Source organism: Callorhinus ursinus, unplaced genomic scaffold (assembly GCF_003265705.2).
Source record: "Callorhinus ursinus isolate GAN/ISIS: 27379988/994484 unplaced genomic scaffold, GSC_fseal_2.0 scaffold27, whole genome shotgun sequence".
Taxonomy (NCBI): domain Eukaryota; kingdom Metazoa; phylum Chordata; class Mammalia; order Carnivora; family Otariidae; genus Callorhinus; species Callorhinus ursinus.
In genome coordinates this window covers 2,328,718-2,355,524 of record NW_027397089.1, presented here as the reverse complement: position 1 = coordinate 2,355,524, position 26,807 = coordinate 2,328,718, and the positions used below count along the sequence as shown (strand labels likewise).

At 35.7% G+C, this 26,807-nt stretch overlaps 1 long non-coding RNA gene and 1 pseudogene across 1 annotated transcript in view; one reads left to right on the top strand and one right to left on the bottom strand.

Annotated features, from left to right (window-relative positions):
- LOC141370144 (uncharacterized) overlaps window positions 1-26,807 on the top strand; it is a 355,774-nt gene that overhangs the window by 200,321 nt on the left and 128,646 nt on the right. The gene's annotated exons all lie outside the window — the stretch shown is intronic.
- On the bottom strand, window positions 8,968-20,666 carry LOC112829945 (nucleosome assembly protein 1-like 1-A; annotated as a pseudogene).

Sequence of the window (26,807 nt, the reverse complement as noted above, 5' to 3'; positions counted from 1 at the left end):
AAGATTTCATTCTTTTTTATGGCTGAGTCATATTCCATTCCATCTATCTATCCTCTATCTATCTATCTATCATCTATCTATCTATCTGTCTATCTATCTATCTATCTATCTATCATCATCATCATCATCTGTCTATCATCTATATTTCACCTCTTCTTTATTCATTCATCAGCCAATGGACACTTGGGCTGTTTCTGTAATTTGACTATTGTAGATAATGCTGCCATAAACATCGGGGAGCATGTATCCCTTTGAATTAGAATGTTTGTATTCCTTGGGTAAATACCTAGTAGTACAATTGCTGGATTGTAGGCTAGTTCTAATTTTAACTTTTTGAGGAACTGCCAAACTGTTTTCCAGAGAAGCTACATCAGTTTGCATTCCCACCAATAGTGCAAGAGGGTTCCCCTTTTTTCACATTCTCATTACACCTGATGTTTCTTGTGTTGTTGATTTTAGACATTCTGACAGGTATGAGGTGATATCTCATTGTAGTTTCAATTTGTATTTCCCTGATGATAAGTGATGTTGAGCATCTTTTCATGTGTCTGTTGACCATCTGTATGTCTTCTTTGGAAAAATGTCTATTCATGTCTTCTGCCCATTTTTTAATTGGATTATTTGTTTTTTTTTGAGTGTTGAGTTTTACAAGTTCTTTATATATTTTGAATACTAACCCTTTATCAGATACGTCATTTGAAAATATCTTCTCCCGTTCCAAAGGTCACCTTTTAGTTGTGTTGATTGTTTCCTTCACTGTGCAGAAGCTTTTTATTTTGATAAAGTCCCAGTAGTTTATTTTTGCCTTTGTTTCCCTTGCTTCAGGAGACATATCTAGAAAAATGTTGCTATGGCTAATGTCAAAGAGATTACTATCTGTTTTCTCTAGAATTTTTATGGTTTCAGGTCTCACATTTAGGTCTTTAATCCATTTTGAATTTATTTTTGTGTATGGTGTAAGAAAGTCATCCAATTTCATTCTTTTGCATGTAGTTGTCCAATTTTCCCAACACCATTTGTTGAAGAGACTGTCTTTTTTTCTATTGGATATTTTTTCCTGCTTTGTCAAAGCTTAATTGATCATACAGTCAGGGGTGCATCTCTGGGTTTTTTATTCTGTTCTATTGGACTATGTGTCTATTTTGTGCCAGACTGTCTTGATCACTACAGCTTTGTAATATAATTTGAGATCTGGAATTTTAATGCTTCCAGCTTTGCTTTTCTTTTTCAAGATTGCTTTGGCTATTCAGGGCTTTTGCAGTTCCATACAAATTTTAGGATTGTTTGTTCTAGCTCTGTGAAAAATGCTTTGGTATTTTGGTAGGGATTGCTTTGAATTTGTAGATGCTTTGGGTAGTGTAGACATTTTAACAATGTCTAGTATGGACATTTTAACAATATTTGTTCTTCCTATCAATGAACATGGAACGTCTTTCCACTTCTTTGTGTCATCTTCAATTTGTTCCATCTGTGTTTTATAGTTTTTAGAGTACAGGTCCCTCACCTCTTTGGTTAGGTTTATTCTGAGGTATTTTATTGTTTTTGCTATAATAATAAATGGGATTGATTCCTTAATTTCTCTTTCTGCTGCTTCATTATTGGTGTATAGAAATGCAACAGATTTCTGTATGTTGATTTTGTATCCTGCAACTTTACTGAATTTATTTATTAGTTCTAGCAGTTTCTTGGTGAAGTGTTTTGGGTTTTTTATATGGAGTATTATGTCATTTGCAAATCATGAAAGTTTTACTTCTTCCTTGCTGATTTGGAAGCCTTATTTCTATGTGTTTTCTGATTCCTGTGACTAGGACTTCTAGTACTATGTTAAATAAGAGCAGTGAGAGTGGACATCCCCTTCTTGTTCCTGATCATAGGGGAAAAGCTCAGTTTTTCCCCACTGAGGATGATATTACCTACAGGTTTTGCATATATGGCCTTTTATAAAGATAAAAGGGACAATCCAACAAGAAGATATAACAATGGTAAATATATATGCACCCAACATGGGAGCACCCAAATATATAAAACAATTAATAGCGGACATAAAGGAAATAATTCGTAATAAGACAATAATAGTAAGGTACTTTTTTTTTTTTTTAAGATTTTATTTATTTATTCATGAGAGACAGAGAGAGAGAGAGAGAGAGAGAGAGGCAGAGGGAGAAGCAGGCTCCCAAGGAGCAGGGAGCCTGATGCGGGACTCGATCCCAGGACCCCGGGATCATGACCTGAGCTGAAGGCAGACACTTAACCGTCTGAGCCACCCAGGCGCCCAATAGTAAGGTACTTTAACATCCCATTTACATCAATGAACAAATCATATAAACAGAAAATAAACAAGGGAATGATGGCTTTGAATGACACACTAAACCAGATCGATTTAACAGACATATTCAGAACATTCCATTCTAGGGGTGCCTGGGTGGCTCATTTGGTTAAGCAACTGCCTGTGGCTCAGGTCATGATCCTGGAGTCCTGGGATTGAGTCCCACATGGGGCTCCCTGCTCAGTGGGGAGTCTGCTTCTCCCTCTGACCCTCCCCCCTCTCGTGCTCTCTCTCTCTCATTCTCTCTCTCTCAAATAAATAAATAAAAAATCTTTTAAAAAAGAAAAGAACATTCCATCCTAAAAAAGCAGAATACATATTCCCTTTTCAAGTGTACATGGGACATTCTCCAGAAGAGATCACATATTAGGTTATACAACAGCCCTCAACAAATATAAAAAGATTGAAATCATACCATGTACCTTTTCTGACCATGCTATGAAACTAGAAGCCAGGGCGCCTGGGTGGCTCAGTTGGTTAGGTGTCTGCCTTTTCAGCTCAGGTCATGATCTCAGGGTCCTGAGATAGAGCCCCACATTGGGCTCTCTGCTCAATGGGGAGTCTGCTTCTCCCTCTCACTCTATCTCTGTGCTTTCTCTCTCTTTCAAATAAATAAATAAAATCTTTTTAAAAAAGAAAAGAAACTAGAAACCAACCACAAGAAAAAATTTGGAAAGACACAAATACCTGGAGTTTAAACAACATGCTACTAAACAATGAATGGGTCAACCAGGAAATCAAAGAAGAAATTTAAAAAAATACACAGAGACAAATGAAAATGAAAACTCACTGGTCCAAAACCTTTGGATGCAGCAAAAGTGGTCTTAAGAGGAAAGTACATAGTAATACAGGCCTACCTTAAGAGTCAAGAAAAATCTCTAATAAACAACCTAACCTTATACCTAATGGACCTAGAAAAAGGACAACAAACAATGCCTAGAGCCAGCAGAGGGAAGGAAATAATAACGATTAGAGCAGAAATAAATGATATAGAAATGAAAAAAAATAGAACAGATCAATGAAACCAGGAGCTAGTTCTTTGAAAGAATTAATAAAATTGATAAACCTCTAGCCAGACTTACCAAAAGAAAAGGACCCAAATAAATAAAATCTTGAATTAAAGAGGAGAAATAACAACCAACACCACAGAAATACAAACAATTGCAAGAGAATATTATGAAAAACTATATGCCAATAAATTGGACCCCCTGGAAGAAATGGATAAATTCCTACAAACATATAAACTACCAAAACTGAAACAGGAAGAAATAGAAAACTTGAACCGACTTATAACCAGCAAATAAATTGAATCAGTAATCAAAAAACTCCCAAAAAACAAATGTCCAGGGCCTGATGGCTTCAGAGGTGAATTCTACCAAGCATTTAAAGAAGAGTTAAAACCTATTCTCAAACTACTCCAAAAAATAGAGAAGGAAGGAAAACTTCCAAATTTATTTTGTGAGGCCAGCATTACCTTGATACCAAAACCAGATAGACTCTACTACAAAGGAGAACTATAGGTCAATATCTCTGATGAACATGGATGAAAAAATTCTAAATAAAATACTAGCAAATTGAATTCAACAATACATTAAAAAAAATCATTCATCACAATCAAGTGTGATTTATTCCTCGGGCTCATGGGTGGTTCAATATTTGTGAATCAATGAACAGAGTACACAACATTGATGAAAGAAAGAATAAGAACCACATGATCATTTCAATAGATGTGGAAAAAGCATGACAAAGTACAGAGTATACTGTAACTTATCTCAAATAGTTTATTATTGTTATCTCATCATATTGGCTCTCTTAACTATATTTATCTATTTAGATTTTCATTATCTTTCTATTTTTTATTTATAATTAAAGAAGAAGATTTACACTTGCCTGGCTCCAAAAGTTGAGACCCAGTCATTCAAAATGAACCGGTCTAGGGGAGATAGTTTTCCCTCTACAACAACAATAAGCAAAGGAAAAGTATAGTGCGACACTTTTCTGCCTCTGCAATGTGACTCATTGGCCAAAAATATTTATAGCTACTGTTCTATGCATCTCAATTCAAATGTCCTTGTGAATTCAGCCTCAGTCATGAGTAGAAAGAACGATATTTTAGAAATCTTCTTTTTAATGATAAATTATATGGTTTCTCAAGTCACTTACTATTTTTGTGTGGGTAAAACATTTAGGATATTTTGAGTAAAGATTTTAATTTTAAAATATTCCAACTCACAGACAGTACTTTTCTAAATGTTCCTTATTTCCCAAATTCTTCCGATATTGGAGCAGCATGTTTTTACTTTTTTTTAAAGTGTTTTAACCAGTCACTCAGTAAATATTTTTCCCTAGAGAAGAGGCAGCATTTTTGTCCTAATAATGTGATTTATTATAGACTGCAAATGATACCAATTCATGCCAGGAATAAAATATCATCACTTTCTTTAAATAAACTGTGAATGCTCTAAGGTTTCAGCCTATCAACCATAAAACAAATGCTGAGCTGAAGGCAGACGCTTAACCAACTGAGCCACCCAGGCACCCCTTGTTGACTGTTATTTAAACAACTTATACTATTAAATTTTAAATTTTTTTCCTGAAGTTTAATGTTGATATTATTTGCATAGAAAGGATTTGATTCCAGCTTTAAGCATCTGAATAATGAATAAACACTTTTCTAATACAAAGTGATATGACACCCCACTAATGTCATAGGTATACACTTCTACGGAGCAGTTTGTTGAATTCACCGTATTTAAACTTAATATGGAATAGCATGAAAATAAAAATAATACAAATAAATGAATCAAAGAGATTGTTTGAATTGCCTTGGGTTATTATAAATACTAATTATATTTTAAAATTTGCCTCATTTATAATCCCAAAAAAGTAATTATGTAGCAAGAAATAATAAAATGATATGCTGTATAATGGAACAGCTCATAAACATATAGTTATATATAATGACTTTCTATACAGTGAAAAAGTTGCTTTGGCTAAGTTAAAAGGTTTCCTTTAAATCTTTTACTGTTTTTTAAATATGCAAGTAAAGCAATTCTCTAAATATGGAAATATCTCAAAGGAGAAATTAAAGGAATTTTAGCAGGAGTTTCACTTTTGATTTTGAATCATATACTTGGTTATACAATATTTATGGAGTTAGGGGGCAAGTCATACCTAAATGAAATGACACAAAGTGCATTTTTGTAGGAAACAACAAACTGTCGACTTGTTCTGTCTCTAGAGACTGAGCATTTTCTGGAAATTGAATTCCAGGTAAGTAACAGAATGAGGAATCAGTAATAGGAAATATAACAGGAGAAAGTCTATAAAGCAAAAGCAAGTTTTCCCAGGAGAGAAAGATGGAAGCAAACTAAGAGCCAGGAGTCCAAATCCAGAAGGTAAAGGAATCTAAAATTTTTGGCAGTAATACAAAACTGAATTTGAAAGTAGGTGCTCAACTTTTCAAACATTTATAGTTGTTTCATTTATAATAGACTTTATGTAGTCATAATACTCCTTACTTTAGTACTACCTACTTTAGAAAATGTTCTCTTTGTCTCACTGTTATGTAGGTCTATTTTGTCCTTATCAATTCGAGGGCCCACCATGTTACATAAAATGAGTGAGTGAAGGCATAATTTTAACACTCACCATTGTCTCAAGATTATAATTGGTAGAATATCCAGATACATTAATATTTTCAATCTTACGTAGTTGGCACAACATTTGATTCTTGAAACTTAAAACAACAAAACCCTAAACTTGTAGGATCTTATACAAAGCAGATCACTTAGGTGAAGAATCTCAACTATTAGAGACTGTATGAGACAACGTTACATGTCTTCCTCAAATCCATTCTTGAGAAAAATGCCAGCTCTGAATTATGAATGAACTCTCCAGACTTACTCTATGGATGTAGAGGAGTAATTCTGGGCCTGTGACTACAATAAGGTAATGAGACATCATTAACACACAGACCTATGATTGGCAGCCTCATCACAAGTGAGGAACTAAAAAAAAAACAAGTGAGGAACTGAGAGTTGGCCCAACACTCATGCATTCTGAAAAGAGCTATAATTTGTAATGTTTGTAAATGTCAACTTTATATTCAAAAAGTAAAGACATAAGACATTAATTCAAAGCATGCATTAAATTTTAGGACTTATCTCTCCACTTCATCTAAACTTTAAGAAATTATATATTCTTCCTTAATAATTTATAAATTTGTAGAAATCTTTGCTTATCCCATAGCCATGGCAGGACTTGCTGTGAAAATTTCAATGTTCTAAATTATTTTGTTTCTATTTTGTAATTTATAAAGTGCATTCAAATAAGTTAATTCATTTTGATAATGTTTTTACATGTTGGTTGTTCAATTTCAGGGGTCATTATAACCTTCTTGCATTCCATCCTCAGTTGAAAACGGGAACTGAAAAAGTAATGACCCTGAACCTGACAATTATGTGAAACCTCTGTGCTTTTTTGAATGTATTTTTACCCACCATAGAAGGCCTTGCCTCTCCCTCTCAGTGTTTCTCAGAATGTATTATGTACACATGCAGTGCTATGTAAGGTAATGGCGGGCAGTCCATTGATAATCACTTATACTAATGATTATATATTTAAAAAATAATTTTAGAAAAAAATAAGTATATTGAGTCCATGATTTCAAAGACATCACAGCTTATGATAAAAAATTTTAAAGTTAGTAACTTCATAAATAATACATAAATATGACATAATTCTATATAAATAATAGTACAAGTGGTATTTATTTATGGCAGCAAAATCATAAAATTGTAGGAGAATGAAGACTGAGAAACACTCTTCTATATGTCTGAGCTATCGGAAGCGCTCTCTCTAATTTGTGGTCATCCTCCAGGTTACCCCTGCAGAAACTGACAAAAGACAGTACCATTCTAATTCTTATGTGTAATTTGGAGGGCCTGAATGGTAATGTGGAAAGGGTATTCAGTTATAATTCCAGCTCTGAGAGTTGTAAAATGTGTGTAGAATTGAAGGATCCTTAACGCTGTCAGAGCAATTCTTACAAATCTAATAAATCAAATATATACATGGAATAAATCAGCTTGTTTTAAAGTACTCAACTACTACATACCAATAATCAAATTATCTAATACCTTACAAATTAAAAGATCATGTCTCGAATCAATGATGTATTTCAAATTGAAATCACTAATCTTGTAGGAAAAAAAATATACTTCAATTATGCACCTCTGGAGGACACCCCTCCAGATTATCTGAATCATCAACTCATTCATTATCTTTGAGCTATTTTGAAAGGCTGTACATTGCAGGTAACTACCATACTCTGAATGTTTGTGTGTTGTGTCTGTTCCCCCACGCCCATTCATGTGTTGAAACCTAACCCAAAGGTGATGGTATTACTAGGTGGAGGCTTTAAGAGGTGATTAGGTCATGAGGGCAGAGACCTCATGAATGGAATTAGTGACCTTATAAAAGCAGCCTGACAAAGTGTCTTTGCCTTTTCCACAGTGTGAAGTTACAAAGAAAAAATGGTGATCGGGGAAGCTGGTGCCTTGATACTGGATTTTCTGGACGCCAGTACTGTGAAAAGTAAATTTCTGTTGTTTATAAGCTACTAGTTTATGGTATATTTGTTAAAGAAGCCCAAATAGACTAAGATAGTAACTGATAGCAATGACTGATAATTGTCTATAGACATGCAAATTCTGTTCTGCCCTAGAGAGGTTCAATTGTTGTCCCTCCTAACCTGGAAAAAAAAAACAACAGTTTTTATATATTCTTATTTATAAATTATAACATCTGTCTGGTCCCTCTATCTATATAAACACAGAGATTAGCCCCATGAACCCAAAATTTATTTGCAGAAATAAAATATTTAAACAGTGGCTTAAATCAGTGTTCTCAAATGTTAGTGTGCTTAAGAAATATTGAGATGTGTAAGGGCATACACAAATAAAAATAAGGGGTTTAATTCTCCTTGTTCAAAGTAAGGGAAGAGACTTCTCTCCCCCACCCTTCTCTAAGAGCAGTTACTTCAGAAAATTTGTAAGTTCTTTCTCTCTTTTAAATATATATACAGTCTTTTTAAAAAGCTGAATAAGCTTCTCGCTAACTTTAGGATCAGGAAGGTCTTTCCTTGAACTCTTTCTCTGAAATGTAATCATCAAGGAAGATAGCATCCTATCTCCCAGTTTCTGTGCCAAGAGTAAGCACCTAACTTTGGGAGCCTTGCTCCAAAACTATCACTTGTCATAAAAAATGTGAGAAGTTTACTGAGCCTTTTGTTTGTATTGAACATTCTGCCATGTCCACGGGGGATCCTTAAGTTCCTGCCTATTTTGCTTTTACTTTTGCAAACCAGTTTTTGTGAACCAGCCTAATTCAGTTAGGAAATACATTAACTGTTAAGGCCTTTTCCCCCCTTCTCCCCTTCCCCTTCCCTCCCTCCTTCCCCTTCCTTTTTATTCTCCCTTACACTGTCACTACTAGCTTCTAATGGGAACAAGCCTCAGAATAAAGTCTGACACACAGTATTTGTTAGGTAGCCAGGAACAAACAAACAAACAAACAACAGCTATACAATCTGTCTTGCAATAAACTGGGTGAGGACCAAGTTCTCCATCATTTCTGGATTATCGGAAAGCCTCGCATGAAAGGTTTATCCGAGGCAAATATGACCATGGTCTGGTAATAAGATTCTGATAGCCATTGATTGGAGTCAGGTCCTCCTAATCAGCAACAGGTACACAAATTTAGTTAAATAAAAGCACAGCAATTTTGCCAATGAACGTTCCTTTCTAAAGGCCTCTATCCTGGGGGATAAACCACTGAGTCTTACCAATGGATAAGCATGCTAACTTTCGTTATGTTAATTAGCGTAGCTTCAGGTGCTGATGGAAGGTCAAGATAACTGAAACGCCTGTAAGAGCTGCCTTTTCGATGACAGGAGAGCAGACACTCTGAGTGTGAATTCTTGATTAGGGCAACTGTGGCCTCTGGGCCACAATGGAATTGTAAATTTCTTACATCATAACACCAGTTCATCACACTCCTCCTGGGCATTTTTTTTTTTAAAGATTTTTATTTATTTATTTGAGAGAGAATGAGAGATAGAGAGCACGAGAGGGAAGAGGGTCAGAGGGAGAAGCAGACTCCCCGCCGAGCAGGGAGCCCGATGTGGGACTCGATCCCGGGACTCCAGGATCATGACCTGAGCCGAAGGCAGTCGCTTAACCAACTGAGCCACCCAGGCGCCCTCTCCTGGGCATTTTTAAGAACTTCCCCATTACCCAATTTTTATCCTTTTTCCAACTTTTTACTTCCTGATTTGGAAAAAATGATTATTAAACATTCCTTAGTTGTAAAGTAGCTAATTTTCTACTCATTCTTTACTATTTTATCAGATTCTGCATGCCCCTCCCGCCCATTTATTTACCTCTCTGGCCATGACTATTGAACTCACTAGGCCACTTCGCTCCTTTAAAAGACACCAGCTTTGGCCTCTGTAAGCACTTGATTTTGTCACTCCAGTAATTCTTATCACTGGCTACAGTTAGAAATCTATATTGCAGAGGCGCATGTTTAAAGAACAGGTTTTGTGAAAGGTTAAAAAGGAAACAAATGAGATAGCTGGTAATTTATTGTAAAGGCAAAGGTATCAACAGAGAGTGGGAGACAGAAATGGAGGTGAAGACAGGCTGCAGGAGGTGGTGTGATAGAGCCAAGAGTTCAGGTGGCAGATGCCAAAAATAATTTTACCTATTAAAGAAATTGCTGACAGCTGCTTCTAGATTCACATTTCAATTAGGGACATAAAAGTTTTTTAAAGTAAAAGCAGGAGGAAGAAATTAAATAAGCAATGATGCTTTCAGAGAAGTAGCATACTAATAGTTTTATATCATGATTATGCAATTATGTTATTACTCTCAAATCGTATTTGATGCCGGACGGAATAGAATTATTTTGTGGGTAATGGCTATCTGTCGTACAAAGGGATAGATACTCCAAACGTTTCCTGTTTTTCTTTATCGTGTGCATGCTAAAATGTATTATTTACTGTAACATATTTTTCAAAAAAAACAAAATGGTAAAAGGGCTATCCTTTGTTCACTGAATTTGAATAATTGTAACTGATTTAAAGGTTCTTTGTGGAAAAAGCAAACGTTATGCAGAGAGCAATTCTAATAAAAATGTAATTTTTACTAATTTCTAAGTTTTATAACTTACTGTTCTTATGGAAAAATATATATGTCAATCTCAGCTTTTACAGACCTAAATAAAAAGAATTATTTATTAATGGGGAAATAATATCTTTGTGGGACTTTGTTGAAATTAAAAGAGGCCTGAATTTTTCTCTGTCATTCACTGATTAAAACAGAACCACCATTTTTTCCCCACTAATTATATAACCGCAACTTTTAATACCAGGTGACTAAAATCTGACAAAAGAAAATGAGTATTTCATAACCAATTCTATTAGAAGATAGCTTTTTTGGGGAGATAAAAATGAAAAATCATGGAAAGTACTAAAGTGGGACTTTATACAGACTGAAGGTAAAGCCTAAAAACCTGGAATTTCATTAATGGGGGGGAACCTCCTAAAACAAGTTGCCAAAGACTCCATTGTAAATTTTATCTAGGGTTCTTCCTCCAACAAACAAAGATAATGTTGGTCAATTTATCTTTTTATTGTCTCTAATAGATATGATGACACATAATCCTGATAAAAGATATTATATAATAATAAATATTTTTAGTTTTTCCTGCATCCTGGACAGATAATACAATGGCAAATAGTTGATTTGCATACTTAGTGCTAAAATAATATAGAAAGACCCATTAAAGATAATGGGTTCAAAGGGATAGGTAGTTCAATAGAGTGATACTAATTTAACTAAGGATCAATTTTTTTTAAGATTTTATTTATTTATTTATTTGAGAGAGACAGAGATAGCAAGAGAGAGCACAAGCCTGGAGGAGAGGGAGAAGCCGGCTCCCCACTGAGCAGGGAGCCTGACATGGTTTGATTCCCAGGAATCTGGGATCCTGACCTGAGCTGAAGGCAGACTCAACCCACTGAGCCGCCTAGGTGCCCCTAGGGATTGATTTTCTAAATTATAAAAGAAAAAATTGCACTTTATAGAAAATTTACAGCATCAAAAGTATAAAAAAAACCCAAAGTTACCATGAATCTAAAACACATATATAAGTACTAATGATATTTTTATGTATTTTCTCTTCATGAGTATCTATAGAATATGCATATATATATACAAAATTATATCACATACATATATATATATATGCACACAAGCATAAAAATATAAGAAATCTTCAAAATTATGACTTTAGCCTCTGATTATTTCTTTCATATAGATTCAAGTGAAATAACTAGGTCAAGTAAAATAAATATTTTAAGTCTATTGATACATATTGCCAAATTAGTTTCAAGAAAGATTGTACCAATTTACTATCCAAGGAGCAGTATCTGAGAAGGTTAAACAGTAATACCAGTTTAATCTTAATGTTACATGCAAACTATTTCAGAAAGCTCAGTGTGCATAATCATCCCATTCTCTGATAGCAGATACTTCAGAGAAAAACATAATTTTCTTTAGAAAAAATTTCCAGCATTTAAGAATCCTATTTGTCAGGAAATGCTTTTTTGTTTGGGGGAATTCTAATTTTTATTTCCTTTCTTTTTTAAAAATTATATATCCACAGTTAAGAAAATCTACATAAGTATATTACATTTGAATAAAATTAAAATTGTAATTATTCCCAGTCATACAGTGCCATTGAATCTGCTTAACAGGGCATCAAAATACAAATAACCGAATTTAGATATTGTAGACCTTATCATTTAGAACCCTTTATTAGTCATTAGTGCAGTTCAATAAATGTTTCCAGTTCTCCTCTTTATGGGACACATAGTAACATTGAACATCTTTGCTCTATGAAGTTAGGTGTGCCTAAGTAAATTGCTTTAGCCAATTAAATGTGAGCAGAAGTGAGGCAAATAGCTCTTTTAGGCAGAAGCTTTAAAAGTCAGGTCTTGATTCACCACTTGTATTGAAATGAGGTCTCCATCAGCCTACCTCCTGAAGTGACTAACATTAGCAGAGCTTCCCTGATGACCTGAGTTGGACAGGAGATGTGTTAGGAAAAAAAATTTCACTGAATTTTTAAAGTTATTTTCTATAACACGTAATATCTATCCTGACTAATACACAAAGTGGCTTAGAATATGGGGAGTTGCCTTAATAAGTGGGTTGAAAGAGCATTGAGGAACCTTATATTCTTAGTCTAGAAAAAATATTACAATTCATTATGTAGTGGCAACATATTTAGCAAAATTCTCAGTTATTTGTTTGGAAAGGATAATGCCTATGAGAAGATGTTGGAAAAATAAATGCTGGTATTCTGTTTTAGTTGTTGGTAGCCTTTGGGCAAGGGACTATGAGAGATAGTAGCTTAGGATAAAAAGAATGGGGGTATCTGGGTGGCTCAGTCGGTCAAGCCTCTGTCTTTGGCACACATCATGATCGGGAGGTCCTGGGTTGGAGCCCTGCATCCATCTGGCTCCCTGCTCAGTGGGGAGCCCACTTCTCCCTTTCCCTACACCTTTCCCGCCCACCCTGCACCCCTGCTCATGTTCTGTCTTTCTATCTCTCTCTCTCTAATAAATAAAATATTTTTTGAAAAAAAGGATAATGGGGGCCTGGGTGGCTCAATCGTTAAGTGTCTGCCTTTGGCTCAGGTCATGATCTCAGGGTCCAGGGATCGAGCCCCTCATTGGGCTCCCTGCTCCACAGGAAGCCTGCTTCTCCCTCTCCCACTCCCCCTGCTTGTGTTCCCTCTCTTGCTGTGTCTCTCTCTCTGTCAAATAAATAAATAAAAATCTTTAAAAAAATATAAAAAATTTAAAAAAGGATAAAAAAGGGATTTAAAAAAAGGTTAAAAAGGTTGGCAACCAAAGAAGAAAAAGGGACTTTCAGAAATTTGGTGAATTGCAGTTCTGGAATATAAAACTCCTTCACAAATCTAAGTAGAAAATGAAATAGAGAACACCTTTAACGACAAAGGCTAATTTAAACTGAGCTTTGTCACAAGGGTTAAGTCAAGGGTACATGCGGCACTCTTAAAACATAGTCTCAAATTCCTTGCCATTCTTCCCATTGAAAGGTAGGGGCTACTACCCCTCCTCTTCAATTTGGATGGGTTTGTGATCATTTCAACCAATACAGTGTGGCAGAAGGTATGCTCTATGACTTGCAAGAGTAGGTCAAAACGCTCACTGTCTGGAGGCTTCCTTTTGGAATGGCCCCTGCAGATTACAGCCAACATAGTGTGAGAAGCCCAAACCACATAGGCCAGGTGTTAGATGCTCCAGTAAACAGTTCCATCTAAGCAAGCTTTTCAGTCATCTTAGCCCAAGCACTAGCCTTTTTTTTTAATGTGGTAAAATTACATAACATAGAGTTTACCTAAGCCATTTTTAAGCGTGCAGTTCTGTGGCATTATGTATATTCACTGTGTGCCATCCATCCCCAGAAATTTGTCATCCTCTCAAATGGAAACTGTACCCATGAAACAGTAACTTTCCATTTTTCCCCTCCCACCAGCCCTTGAAAACCTCCATTCTACTTTCTATCATCAGCCATCTAAGTAGAGAAGTTATCCTGTAAGTGCACCCTTCAGCTCCAGTTGTCCAGCTGAGGCCCCAGATCCCTTAGAAAATGGTCATGTCTGCTGTGCCTTTTCTGACTTCCTGACCCATAGAATCCGTGAACATAATCAAATAGTTATTGTTTTACACCACTAATTTAGGGATAATTTGTTACATATCAAAGACAATTGGAGTAGTATGGCTGTCACAATCATTGTTAAAATCTCTGAAAGTACTAAAATGTCTCATGGTAAAGAGCCATCTAAGAGTATGACATCTAGTAAAGTATTTTAACTGGACAAAATGGCTCAGTAAAAAGAGATATAAGGTTTAAATTTTATTAAAATATCCACATTTAAGTTAAAATAGAAAGGGGAAGTGGGAGGTGAGAAATCTAAGGAGAATAATTGGTATATAGAACTCACTGGAGGCATATAGATATGGAGGTCATTGAGGTTTTTAAGGAAGATCTTAAGGAAGATTCTCAGATTTAGGAATGAGATCTTTCATTGAAAGTTTTTCCATGTCTTTTAGACCAGTCATTCTCTAGGACCTTAAAGAGGGCACATTCTTCAATGCTCTTTAGAGATGTAGCCAAGCACCATAAAGGAAAGAAAGAACCTCCCAAAGGGCAGAGTCCATGGACTAGAGGACCCACTCACAGAAGAGGGGCTTAACTAGAGAACATGCTTGCATCTGCCCAGCTGATTTCAGCAGGTCTTCCGTAGCACTCATCTTTCCTTTTCTGAATACAAGTGTTTATTGCATTATCTCACCCCTTATATGCTAGTGTGTATTGAGTTTGGGGGTACATATGTAACTTGCCCTTGCAGTTCATAAATTAACAATAGGAGTCATAGCGGGACCTAATATAAAGACTACCACTCATCTGTTACCCAGAGATCCTGAGCTTTGAGCTTGATGCTGTAACTAAATGGAATTTTGATTTTCTCTCTTGGGAAGTTCGTGAATGTATTTCACAGGTAAAGGGAAGTGAAGTGAATATTCAGTGATTAGAAAGTTGAATTATCACCACTGTTTATTGGTTCTCCTTTCTGAACCTGTGATAGAATTGTGCTTTCTACTTTTTTTTTAAGAAATTTTATTTTTATTTTTTATTTTTTTAAGGAATCTCTATGGCCAACATGGGACTCAAACTCACAACCCCGGGAGATCAAGAGTTGCATACTCTACAACCTGACTGAGCCAGCCAGGCATCCCTCTACTCCTCTGAATTTAGATAGGTCTATTTGATGTGTTCTGGCCAAAAAAGAAAAAAAAATACGTGACTGAAAATGGTAAAAGTTTTAGTTCTGGCATCTTTAAGAGTCAGTGGATGATTTGCCAATCTTCCTCCTTTATAGGATACATGAGTCAAGGAGGAGTCTTTATCAGCCTGAGTAATTGAAAGAGTGTGATGTACACAGGCCCACCACTCCTCTGATTTAGACAGGTAATAGGAGCAAAAAACAAATTTCTGTTGTGTTAGGCCTCTGAGATTTGAGGATTTGTGTTAACACAAAATAACCTCACCCATTTGAACTTATGCAGGTTTTCACTGTAAATCACACAGCATTTCTGATTTAAATTTTAAAGGGAATATTTAGTTTTATATATATATGATGTTGAACAATTAAAAAGACATTCTATCCAAAGCAACTTATTAGAAATTATTTACTGTATTTTTATTAGTCTTCCCCAAATTTAATTATGTTTATAGTATAATCTGTTTTATATCACATAATATTGTCTTTCAGTGCTAATTTAGTAGTAATTTAGGAAAGGTCCAGGTCATTAAGGCTGTGTTTTAAAACAAATGTTATTTTAGTTATCCTTAGTCAAGTCATTCCAAGAATTAGGAGTTGTACCAAAAAATGTATTTTAACCTCTAGGCTCTTTTGATCACTGACACAGTCATGTCAGTTGGTTAAATAGATACAGGCAGAAGATAATTGTTATATATAGACATTCAACTAAATAGATAGTACCCTTTTTTGGTTATATAGTGATGCTCTGTCAAGAATTATTTAGGGAAAGTAGAAAATAAATCAATAGAGTTTTCAATATCTGTAAATCCCATTCTTAGTTCAATTTCCTGGTCTATTCTTTTTAATAAGATTCCTGCTGTTTTTCTACCACATATTGTGGCTTTTGGACATTGTTCCTTAATTACTTGCTATTTTATTTCTAGACTAGTTTTAAGTCATTTGTGGAAGGAGCTCAACAATCAGTATTTCCTTGTAAACTCCTTACTCTTATTTTTGTAGAGTGTTATTGTGTGTGTGTGTGTGTGTGTGTGTGTGTGTGTGTGTGTATGCATGTGTGTTTGCATGCATTTTTGACAGTTAGGTCACCCTATTTTATTTAGTCCCTTCAAAAACTAAAGTATTTTCAGGATCATTTTTTTTCTAACTGGATATATACATTTATAATAATGCTAATGTTAGATATTTCATCTTTGACAGAATGGGCTTCCAAATTGGATGAGATCAATCCAGCTGTTTTGTTAGAGTTTAATGAATTTATTGTTTGAAATGTCTTTTTTTTAAAAAAGATTTTATTTACTTATTTTACAGAGGGAGACACAGCGAGAGGGAACACAAGCAGGGGAAGTGGGAGAGGGAGAAGCAGGCTCCCAGCTGAGCAGGGAGCCCGATGCAGGGCTCCATTCCCAAGACCCTGGGATCATGACCTGAGCCGAAGGCAGACGCTTAATAACTGAGCCACCCAGGCACCCCTGAAACGTCTCTTGATTGATATAAAACTAGTACCATTTCCCTATTTGAGAAAAATCTATGAATGGCGGCAACACAGTAACAGCTATCACCTCATTTCTCATGCGTGCACAAAAAAGACTTAAAATAGAAAATAGGTTCATTTGTATGGAACAAAACATCTTGCTTCATAGAGCAATATATAAACACAACTTTTGACATTGCATGTGTTTAAATTATCATATTAAATATCTGCTTAATATAAAAATAGCATCTGACGTGGATGGGCTTGCTACATTGGCTGAATTTTGTTTTGTACTCTTAAAACGGTCAATGATAGAACCATGGCCTCCAGGTGAACGGTTAAGATAACCATTTAGTGCAAGTTACACATTTATCATTCACCATCTTGATGCACAAAAATTCAGTGTTTAATTTGTCATTGAGAATTTACCTGTTTTGTCTTTTTTTTTTTTTATTTCCTTGCTGCTAAAAGGGCTTTTTGCTTCCTTTGAAAAAGGAAAAAAACAGTTTTAGACTTGCATTATATGGTAATGGCAACACGACAGCAGCAAGGGTGCTCAGACAACTCTCTATACATAATTGCAGGACTGCTTCACCTTTAGTTCTAACACATTTAAATCCACATCACCTATAATTTCCTGTGTTACCTACTGACCTCAGTCATTAAGGGCTTCATGCATCTCAAAAGCCATGAAATTGTGCTTCTGTTTTCTGAGTAAGCTAAAGGGAAAGATGATTAGCTGAGAATGAGAAAAAGAAAGGTACTTATTTTCAGCAAAAACTTTTGAAGACTTTAACCAGATTTAACCACTCCCATATTGTTCACCTTCTTTTAGTAGTTTTGAGAAATAGGGGTCTTATCTGGGGACTAGTCCTTCGTTGTTGCTTTGTATGCTACTTCTCCGTATCACATGATGATCCTCACCCCTCTTAGTTCTATCTAGGCCCTACATTCTTTCCCTGACTGATAAAAAGAAGAGCTTGAACACTCTGTCTTCCTTTTGCTCTGCTACAGAAGTTGCACTGTCATGGCCTACACAATTCTTTAACAACAAAGACAACAGCTATACGGACTCCATTGAATGGCAACATACCTTGAAATGAGTTACAGCTCAGGAGAAAATAGATCTGTTACCGAAATATAACTGCTTTATATTCTAAAGGAAAAGAATAAACAAGGGTTCTTTTCGTTGGTTAAACTTATTCCTAGATCCTCTTACAGTCTACCATTCTTCCTTTCTCTATACTATGATTTTTTTCTTAGAACACATTGGAAAACTCAATCTTTCATTTACTTGTTCACTATTTTATTCATTCAATAGAATATGTATTGAGTTTTTACCGTTATGTCAGATAATAGCAAATAATAAAATAGAAGAGTAAGGAAAAAATTGTTGCTGGTCCCCACTCTTGTAGAGCTTACAGAGTAGAGGTAGAGCAGAAAATATTCAAATAAACACGTAAAGCAAATTTAAATTAGAAATGGAGACAAATGCTGCAAGGAAGAATAAACAGTGCTAAAGTGGACCATTGGAAAATTATATCATGTCAACGAAGCCGATGTATAGTTCCCAAACAGATTGTGTGCAGAACATTTAACAAGGGAAATGGCATTTCCAACAAAGTGGATGGAGCTAGAGAGTATACTAAGTGAAATAAGTCATTCAGTGAAAGACAAATACCATATAATTTCACTCATATGTGGAATTTTAGAAACAAAACAGGTGAACATAGGGAAAAGAAAAAAAAAGAAAGAGAGAGAGAGGCAAACCATGAAATAGACTCTTAACTATAGAGAGCAAACTGAGGGTTGCTGAAGGGGAGGTGGGTGTGGGGAGGAGTTACATGAGTGATGGGCATTAAGGAGGGCAACTTGTAAGGGCACCTGGGTGCCTCAGTGGATTAAGCATCTGCCTTCAGCTCAGGTCATGATCCCAGCGTCCTGGGATCGAGCCCCACATCAGGCTCCCTGCTCAGCAGAGAGCCTGCTTCTCCTTCTGCCCCTCACCCTGCTCATGCTCTCTCTCTCTCTCTCACCGTCTCTCTCTCTGTCTCTCACAAATAAATAAGTAAAATTTTATTTTTAAAAAAGGAAGGCACTTGTGATGAGCACTGGGTGTTGATATGTAAGTAATGAATCACTATATTCTACTCCTGAAACTAATACTACATTATATGTTAACTAGATTTTGTGTGTGTGTGAGAGAACTAAAATTCTATTCAATATTTTTATTTTAGGGTGCAAAAACAAAAACAAGCAAACAAACAATAACAATAAAAACTTGAAATAGGCTTATCAAAGGATCTAAATTCATCCTTTCCAGGGAAGCAGAAAGTAGACCATCCTGCTTCACTGCTGGCTTGCACTCTGCTGGGTTTTGATCCTTCTTTGAGTCATAGTCTGGGTCATTTTCCTCATCTCCTTGTTGTTCTTCTCCTGCTGCTTCTTTCTTCTCCTCCTTCTTCTTCTTCTTCTTTCCTCTTCTTCTTCCCCTTCCTTTTCCTTCTCCTCCTCCTTCTTTTTCTTCTTCTTCATCATCATCTTCAATAGCTGCTCCAGTAAAGTATAACACTGACCTTGGGATTAAACACTTAAATAAAAAGTGACCAATTTCAGAGTCTGCAGCAAGGATAGCTCAGCATCATTACCCAAATCTCCACTCTTGGGAACTTAAGGAAGGGCAAAAAAAAAAAAAAAAAAACTAAACTAAAGGAAGAATCATTGGAAACTGTTTTGGTCACAGTATGAACTGTCCCACATCCCTTGTGTTTCTGCTTCTTCTTAATGGTTTTCAAAGTGACATTCTTTCCTTTTTTCCAATCTGTCTGACACCCTGTATAACCCATAATTTCTGGTCCATCAAAAGAAAAGGGTTAAGAATCATTTGGTTCTGACCTCATCCTTCATGTCTTTGTCAACACTTCATTTGTGAAATATTTATTGGGTTCAAAGGAAAGTTCTAGGACAAAACTCATGGGCTGGCCAGTGTCTGAGAACTTCACTTTAAAATCTCTGAATTGCGGGGTGCCTGGGTGGCTCAGTCGGTTGGGCGTCTGCCTTCGGCTCGGGTTGTGATCCCAGGGTCCTGGGGTCGAGCCCCATATCGGGCTCCCTGCTCGGTGGAAAGCCTGCTTCTCCCTCTCCCACTCCCCCTGCTTGTGTTCCTGCTCTCTCTCTCTCTCTCTCTCGCTGTCAAATAAATAAAATCTTAAAAAAAAATAAATAAAAAAAAATAAAATCTCTGAAGTGCTTCAGAATAGATTCATCATGCTCCTGAGCCATATCACTGAGCAAGTCAACATTCTTTTTTTTTTTAAGATTTTATTTATTTATGAGAGAGAGAGAGGCATAGAGAGAGAGAGAGTGTGCGTGAGGAGGAGCAGAGGGAGAGGGACAAGTAGAGTCTGCATTGAGTGCGAACCCCATGCAGGGCTCCATGACCCTGAGATCATGACCAGACCTGAAACCAAGAGTCCAGTGTTTAACCAGCTGAGCCACCCAGACACCCCACAAATAAGCATTCTTAAAAACAGTCTACCAAAATTCAGTAATTCCCTGAAATTTCATCCTCCTCATCTGGGTTCCATTCACATTCCTCTTCCTTAGGTTCATAAATTGCATTAATGATCTCAAATCACTTATCAAATAGAGGCTGATAGAGAACAACATACTTTATTTCAAGATCATGAGCGTCCTCATAAAATTTGGCTTCTATTTGTGCACATTTAACTTGAAGGTTTTTGAGAGTATTCACTTGTCTTTTAACTACCAAAGCAAACTTTCAATGTATACTGTTGTATACATTGTGTGTCTAGCAGACATCAAATCTTTCTTGAAGGGCTATAAGAATCTGAGGATTTTGCATCATCTGAACAGTCAGAAAATGTGCTTTGATTATTGTTTCTTTACCAGTTTCTTTACCATTCACACTCAGTGTGAATGCTGGATTGTATAGTAAGACTATGTTTAGCTTGGTAAGAAACTGCCAAACTGTTTTCCAAAGTGGCTGTACTATTTTGCATTCCCACCAGCAATGAATGAGTGTTCCTGTTATTCCATATTTTTGTCAGCATTTGGTATTGGAATTTTGTTGTTGTTGTTGTTCAGAGGTTTGTGTAATCACAATTTGAAATATAACTGTGAGTAATTGACTGGATTTCCAATTTAAATGGCTCATATTTTCCTCAGTAATTATTTTAAATAAATAAAAATAAATAAATTATTTTAAAATAACTCACAAAGTTGAAAAGCATGCAAAAACCAGGATTGCTGAGGATAAATGGAAACCTAACTCTCAAATCAAGACATTTCCATTATATAAATAATTAACAATGAAAGTGACATATATCTTAACATATATTGCAAGCATTAGATATTTTATTTTATTTTATTTTATTTAAAGATTTTATTTATTTATTTGAGAGAGAGAATGAGAGATACAGAGCATGAGAGGGAAGAGGGTCAGAGGGAGAAGCAGACTCCCTGCTGAGCAGGGAGCCCGATGTGGGACTCGATCCCGGGACTCCAGGAGCATGGCCTGAGCTGAAGGCAGTCGCTTAACCAACTGAGCCACCCAGGCTCCCAAGCATTAGATATTTTAAAACCACTTTAAATATATTTGGAGCTCAGAACAAACATTTGCTTAGTTTTTTTTTTTTTTAAAGGAAGTTGTAGCTGAAATTCCAAGAATTAATGATAGAACATTCCTGCTGTCCCCCTGGTGCTATGATCTGCATAGTGTTGCATTTCAAAGAAACTAGTTAGGTCTCTTGCCAAATGGCAGTGTTACCTGGTAGGAATACCTAGCTTTGTTCCTCATGACCTGAATGAGGAAGGATGAAATCTCACTTGGATACAATTTTTACTGCAATAGCAGACAGAGCCCTCCAACATCTGAATATATGCATAATGAGTTCAGTAAAGAGCAGTAACTACAAAACAGCTCTTAGAGTGTGTATAGTGCAAGATCTCTTTAAATGCTTAGAGGTAAAATTTATTTACCATAGGAAGTGATATGAACAGCTAGAGAGAGAGCATTTACAAAAGAGATGATGAAATGTGAAGAAAAAAATATCTATATTCCAGAGCGGGGAGACAAACTTGCCAAAAATAGCTATGACTGTATCAGAGGGAGACACAGGAACCCTCAGACCAATTTTCTGGTCCACAGATATGCTTTATTTCCTATATAATGTTCAAAAATAATTTGAACCAACATTTATTTTGTCCCAGCTTATTGTAATATAATTGTCATATAACATTGTGTAAGTTTAAGCTATTTGTTGTCAGGATTTGATATACTCATAAATTGTGAAATGATGACCATAGTAGGGTTAGTTAACAGTTCTATCACTTCCCATAATTACCATTCCTTTTTTGTGGTGGGAACATTTAAGATTTACTAACAACATTCAAGTACATATCAAATATTATTAACCATAATCTCCATGTTCTATGTTACATCCCCAGAACTTACTCATTTTATAATTGGAAGTTTGTATCCTTTGACCTACATCTCCCTATTTACTCTGCTCCCCCAGCCCCTTCCAACCACCATTCTAATCTCTGCTTCTATGACTTTGGCTTTTTTAGATTCCACATATAAGTGATATCATATGGTATTTGTCTTTCTCTGTCTGGCTTATTTCACTTAGCATAATGTCCTCAAGATCCATCCATATTGTGAAAATGGCAAGATTGCCTTCTTTCTCATGGCTAAATAATATTCTATCATATGTATAAATGTGTTGTGTCTTCATTATCCATTCATCTATAGACAGACTTTTAGGTTGTTTCCACATCTTGGCTATTATGAATAATGTTGTAATATTCATGGCAGTATGGATATCTCTTTGAGATTCTGATTTCGTTTCCTTTGGATATGTATCCAAAAGTGGGATTGCTGGGATATAGTAGTTCTATCTTTAATTTCTTAAGGAACCTACATACTATTTCACATAATGACACCAATTTACATTTCTACCAAAAGTGCACAAGGGTTATCTTCTGTCCATATCCTCACCATCACTTGTTATCTCTTGTCGTTTTGATACTAGCCATTCTAACAAGTTTGAGGTGGTATCTTACTGTGGTTTTAATTTGCATTTCCCTAATTAGTGATGTTGAGTATCCTTTCATGGACCTGTTGGCCATTTGTATATATTCTTTGGGGAAATGTCTGTTCAGTTCCTCTGCCCATTTTAAAATTAGATTGTTTGTTTTTTTACTATTGATTGGATGAGTTCCTTTTATATTTTGGATATTGACTCCTTATCAGCTATATGATTTGCAAATATTTTCTCCCATTCTGTGGGTTGTTATCATTCAGTTTGTCATTTGTTTTATTGCTGTGCAGAAGCTTTTTAGTTTAGTTTAGTCCCACTTATTCAGTTTTGCTTTTGTTGCTTGTGTTTTTGGTGTTATAACTAAAAAATCATTGCTGTGACCAATGTCAAAGAGCTTTTTCCATATATTTTCTTCTACGAGTTTTATGGTTTCAGGTTTTACCTTTGAGTTTTTAACCCATTTCAAGTTAATTTTTATGAGTGTTGTAAGATAGGAGTCCAATTTAATTCTGCATGTGGTTATTTAGTTTCCTGTCAGCACTTATTGAAGAGGCTGTCTTTCCCCCACTGAGTATTCTTGGCTCTCTTGTCAAATATTAGCTGACCATGTATTCAAGGGTTTATTTCTGGGGTCTCAATTCTGTTCTATTGGTCTATGTGCCTATTTTTATACCGTTTTAAATTGTTTTGATTACTACAGCTTAGTGGTAAAGTTTGAAATTTTGAAATGAGATGGTTCCAGATTTGTTCTTTCTCAGGATTGTTTAGCTGTGGGCTTGTCATATATAGCCTTTATTATGTTTTACGTACATTTCTTTTAACCCAACTTGTTGAGAAGTTTTATAATGGAAATATGTTTTTACATATAGATGCTTTTACTGCATTTTTGAGATGATCATGTGATTTTTATCTTTCATAATGTGGTGTATCACATTTATTAATTTGCATGTGTTAAACCATCCTTGCATCCCAGAGATGAATCCCATTTGATCATGGTGTATGATCCTTTTACTATGCAATTTAATTCATTTTGCTAATATTTCATTGGGAAATTTTGCATATATATTCAGTAGGAATGTTAGCCTGTAATATTCTTTTTTTAGTTTCCTTATCTGGCTTTGCTATCAGTGTAATGTTGGTCTCGTATATTGAGTATAAGAATGCTCCCTTCTCTTCAAATTTTTGGAAGAATTAGAGAAGGATCAGTGTTAATTCTTCTTTAAATGTTTGATAGAATTCACCAGGGAAACCATCTGTCCACTGACAGCCTTATGAAATTCTCCTGTAAGTTACAACTTCTTTTCTTTTGCTACTTTTAATATTCTCTCTTTTTCTTTGAATTTTGACAGTTTTACTATAATGTGTCTTGGAGAAGATCTCTCTAAATTGAGTTTATTTTGTGACCTGTGGGCTCCATGAAATTAGATATCCAAATCTCTCCACAGATTTGGGATGTTCTCAGCCATTATTTTTTTAAAAATAAGCTTTGTGCCCCCTTTCTCTCTCTTTTGGAACTCCAATAATTTACAGATTATTTATTTTTATGTTTTTATTGTCTTCCTTCACCATTTTTCATTCTTTTATCTTCCTAGTCCTCTTACTGGGTAATTTCAAAGCTCCTGTCTTCTATCTCACAGATTCTTTCTTCTGCTTCATTTAATCTGTTATTGATATTCTCCATTGCATTTTTCATTTCATTCAGTGTATTCCTTAGCTCCACAATTTCTTTTTGGTTCTTTTTTATGATATATCTCCTTGTTAATCTTCTCATTTTATTTATGTACTGTTTTTCTGATTTTGTTGAATTGCCTTTATATGTTTTCCTGTTCTTTGAGCTTCCTTAAAATAGCTATTTTAAATTCTTTATCCTTAAATGTTACAAGGATAAATATATCCCATAGACTTATTCCAGTGTTACAAGGATAAATAAATGTATAATAAAAAATAAAACTAATATTTTATTATATTAATAAAAATAAATATAAATGTGTTAAACAAACAAATATCTCTATCATGTCTTTGGGATTGGTTAATGGAAGATTATTGAGATCCCTTTGTGGTGTCCTGTTTTCCTGATCTTTCATGCTCCTTGAAATAGTGCATTGCTGTCTGCATTTAAAGTCATAGTCACCTCCTCCAGTCTTTACTTACTGATATCTGGAGAGAAACACCTTCTGTCAGCCCCTTTAAGAGGTCTGAGACTTTCTTAGATTGTCTAGGGACACATGTACTCCATGCTTCTTGCTCTCCTTCTTTTGAGGCAGAATTCTTTAACTTGTATGCCTTGTCTTAATCCTGTAATGCACCAGACTGGGTGCTAAAAGCCTCTCTTTTGCTTTCCCAAGGGTGGAGCTGAAGCTCAAGTCTGTTCCTTATCCCTGGCTTGCAAATTTTACCCAGCTTTCTGCATATATTCACTAGATATCTGTTGAAGCTTGCTCTTGCCACCATCAGTATTATGCACAGAGAACTGGCCATAGGATGGGAGTGTGGGCAGGTGAGGTGGCTATGCTGGGGATGCCCTTGGGAAAGTTAGAGGAATCTGTGGGTGAAGTGTTCCTAGTGGCTCATTTTTGGATTTCTTGGTGGAATCTGTGACACAGTTAGTAGGATCCACATCCCTTTTGTGCCTACCAAGAGTCCTATAGGCCATTCTCCCAACCTCTTCCTATCCTCCAGTCATGCAGCTCATGACTCAGTACGATGAATGAGTGATAAAGAAATGGGCCTCTTTGGCAACATTCCATAGCATTGAGGAAAATGGCACTCACTCACATGTTCTCACTTTTCCCCATGGGAGAAATCAAGAGCTGAGAAAATCTCTCTTGTCACTGCACTGTGCTACCTTGGAGATGGGGTTATATAGGCAAAGCCAAACTGTTCCTCTCAACCACTCCAAAGCATCCAAACTCATGTTTTCTTGCTCCAGCAGTCTGCTGGAACTACTCCACTGGAAACCTGAGCTTCCATAAAGGCTCTCTTGTCTATGGATGATTGTCAAAGATAGTATTCTTCAGCAGCTCCTCGACTACAGCCAGAGTGGATTTGAAAATGAATCAAGACAGCTGAACTGAGAAGCAGACCATGTTTTCTTAGGCTAAACACAACTTACCCTGTATGAAAAGGCTCAAGTTATCAACACTAAACTGAAATTGGTATGTTGTATTTTCAATTAATTATAATGTTTAACTTAACTCCAAAGAAAATTCAGTTACTAGTTTATATAAAGTGTGTGATTAAATTGTTCCCAAGCAACTATCTTTTTGTTATATGACTCAGCTAAGAAACAATCTGGAGACTTTCAGATAAAAATGGCAAATGAAAGCCATTTTTACCCCTCTCCCTCCTGAAACCAACTGAAAACTACAAAAGAATGATCCACATAGACTACTCAATTTTTGATATAATTGTAAAACATCTACACTGCCAGTACTCAATATAAGAAATAAAATTCAGAGCAAATACTGAGAGGGCATGAAAGCAACATGCCCTTGCAGACAATCAAGCTGCATTCAGGGTTCTCACAAGTCGGTGACACATGTGGAAGTCACGAATGTGACTCATGGCTTGAAACTAAAACAGCACAGAGTGCAGGCAGGACAGAATAAGGAGAGACATAAAATGACACCTTTGCAAGAAGCTCTGCACCTACTGATTTCATTAAACAGAGATAAATAGGTGAGAGATCACCTCATAGAAGAAAAAGACAAAGATGTCCCTTGTAACCCAGCAGCTTTCTTATCATCATGAGTAAAGACATATAGTCAGGGTAATATACACAGCATAAAATTTAAGAAGTGGTTTATGAACTGAATCCAGTGTGCCTACTTCCAAGGTGCATCTCCCCAATCTTTGCCCCATACAATCTTCTGCAAAGATATGGCTCAAGTGATAAGACAGTTTCTTTCTTTCTTTTTCTTTCTTTCTTTCTTTCTTTCTTTCTTTCTTTCTTTCTTTCTTTCTTTCTTTCTTTCTTTCTTTCTTTCTTTCTTTCTTTCTT